This window comes from Suricata suricatta, chromosome 9 (genome assembly GCF_006229205.1).
Source record: "Suricata suricatta isolate VVHF042 chromosome 9, meerkat_22Aug2017_6uvM2_HiC, whole genome shotgun sequence".
In the NCBI taxonomy this organism is placed as follows: Eukaryota; Metazoa; Chordata; class Mammalia; order Carnivora; family Herpestidae; genus Suricata; species Suricata suricatta.
This window is the reverse complement of record NC_043708.1, coordinates 3,673,051-3,675,655: the sequence shown is the minus strand read 5'-3', so window position 1 is coordinate 3,675,655 and position 2,605 is coordinate 3,673,051. Positions and strand designations below refer to the sequence as shown.

The window sequence follows — 2,605 nt, the reverse complement described above, 5'->3', positions numbered from 1 at the left end:
GGGGGGGGGGGGGGGGGGGTCCCGGGGGTCCTGTCAGGGCTTAATATGATGCCAAACTGGGTGTCGTACTCATAGGCACTGTGTGGACCGCATCACATGCTGCGGACTGCGCATTCTCAGCCCTACACACTAGCTTCTCTCTGGTTCAGCTCCACCTCCACGAGACGGACCTTGACCATTTCCTAGACTCAAAGGTACAAGGGCTCAAGCGTGTTACCCGAGGAGGAGCCACTCTTGGTCCCCGGCACTGGGCAGAGCCCTGAGTTCTGCTTTTCCAGAAGGGAAAGAAATAGCTTTCGGGAGACAGAAGGGGCTGGCGAGGGAGAAGACTGGCACTCGCTGGGAAGAGTGTCTGTGCCCTCAGAAATGCCCGTCTCCTCGGATGAGATTTTTGCAACGACCGTATCTCTTTCAGTGAAGTCACACTGTGAAGAGTGGACTGCGGCCGACTTTTCCGGCTCTCTGGGGCCCTCCACTCTCTCGTCTGTCCTGGCGCCCAAGTACAGGAAGTGACTCAGTCCTGAGTGGCGTTCTTTTCCTTTTGACCTTTGACCACTGACACTGAGTGTTGCCGGTGACACCAGGAGAGACTATTCTACGGGACCCGGCGCAGGGGGCCGCCCCTCCCCCCATCCCATGCAAAGTCCCAGCCCCGGCTGCTGGGTTCCTGGTCCCCCAACAACTCCTCAAGCCAGCGACATGGCTGGGGCAGCAAGGAGAAGGCCTGGCCTCATCTCAGAACCGGGGAATACGGGCAAGTGTCTGGGCATCTGGGAACCCCGGCTGAGGCGTGTAGAAAGGGGACGAACAGCAGGATTTGGGGATAGAAACAATGCGACGCTATGTGGGGACCCACGAAATTACGATAACTTGTAAGGGGAAGCCTGAGCTGCATCCCTAAGGACCCCCAAAGAAGCCTCTTCAAAGTGGTGTTGATCAGGTGCCCGCCCCTTCCCGGGCTCTAGGAGGTGACAAAGGCACCTTCTGCCACCCTGGGGTGTATGGTAGGGTGCTGGCTTAGCCCAGGAAATGGACGGAAATGCACGCCAGCAGGGGACGTGGTATTTGGTCTCGGGGCTGCTCCTCGCTGGGGTTGCTTGGTCCCTTTAAGAGCTACAGCGTTGCAGTTTTCAGGCTCCTCTCAAGGTCCTGCTAGTTTGCAAACGCCTGTGTCTGCTATGGGGGAGGAGTGAGGCGGAAGGCGGCCCATCCCCCCACTGCCACTCGGCCCTGAGGACAGGGAAATAGGCGTTAGGGTCGGGGGTCTCAGAGGAGGCACGGCTTTTGCGGGTGCACCCCGAGAGCCAGCGTGGGCACTTCTGGCTGGCCACACGTACCCTCTGAGCAAACGGACGGGGAACTTTGGGACGTGCAGAGGCGTGTGACCGGGCTGCTTGGTGTCTTTGAAAATAAAACCGTTTGAAAAGCTGTAGGCTCCACATCAGCAGACTTGAACCACTGGCGGGCCTGTGAGGGGTGGGTCGCTTGGCTGGCGCACCGTGGCGTGTGGCTGGCGAGTCGCCTGCCTCCTGCGGCTCTGCTGTGGCCCGGCTGGACTCGCACGGCTGCCCGCGGCCTCCTGATCGGCGGCGCGGTCCCCCGATTGGTGTCTAGGGACAGCGCCGGCTCGGATCGCTGCAGCAGGAGCACCGGGACCGTGGGCTGGGGTTCTCGGGCGTCACGGCGACTCCCGCGGTGAGCTCGCACCTCCTGGCGGCTCAGTCCGGGACCGGGGCTACATCCTCCCCCTCCTGGTGTCCGCTCAGGAGCGGGCCGAGAGCCGCTGCAGGCCTGACGCTCAGGGCAGGGAACCCCAGTTCTCCTGCGGAGGGTCAGCTCTAGCCGGTTTCTGTGCGGAGTTCCGACCAGCCGCAGCGCCCCATCCCGGGCGAAGCATGGGGGGTTGGGGGGACATATGGGTCTTATCACATCTGCAGGGGCCATGATCCATAACTCGCAGACTGGGAAGGAGTCTGTGCCCAGGTCATGCCCCAACTTCCTCGGAGTTCTCTGTCACTCGTGTGACCAAGATCTCAGCTCCACGTCCTGACCCTTTCTTTGCCTGTTCCGTGCCCTCCCAACGGGCAAGAGGCTGGGGAGAAATGGGGAACGCCGTACAGAGGGGAAAGAAGTGCCTCCTGGTGCAAACCCAAGGTCTGCTTCTCACCGGCCGTTACCTCTGTGCCTGTTGCCTCCACTGTAAACAGGTGCGATAAAGCACAGAGTTCTGTGGTGCGGACTAAGTGAGCTAAGGGGCAGAGTAAGCGCAGGGGAGCCGTATTGTCCCTTTGCCGACTGGCCGCGCCACGCCGGACACGTCCGTTGTTCTGCACTTTGCACCCTTGCTCGCTCGTTTCTGGGGAATCGCTTCCAGAGGGAATGGCCGGGCCGAGGCTCCTGTGCTGTTAAATGTTGGGTCTGCGCGGCCAGAATGCCCGCTGGAGAAGCCGCGCCCCCGTGGGCCGCAGACGCCGCGTGAAGTCGATGCGGAGCTGTGCGTGGTGGGGTGGCGGTGGCCTGTTCATGGGGATTCTCCCAACAGTTTAATAGAAGAATGTAGATCTGAAGAAACAAACCAGAGAAGTCCCGCGGGGGCAGTTTGACG

The 2,605-nt window shown here is 61.2% G+C and overlaps 1 long non-coding RNA gene across 1 annotated transcript in view; it reads left to right on the top strand.

The window, feature by feature from the left end:
• LOC115302145 overlaps nucleotides 1–518 on the top strand; it is a 1,350-nt gene extending 832 nt beyond the window's left edge. Inside the window, exons 2-3 of the long non-coding RNA XR_003913431.1 lie at nucleotides 76–194; nucleotides 416–518. This is a non-coding gene — a long non-coding RNA (uncharacterized LOC115302145). The remainder of the gene's footprint in view (nucleotides 1–75; nucleotides 195–415) is intronic.
• Nucleotides 519–2,605: the final 2,087 nt, after the last annotated feature.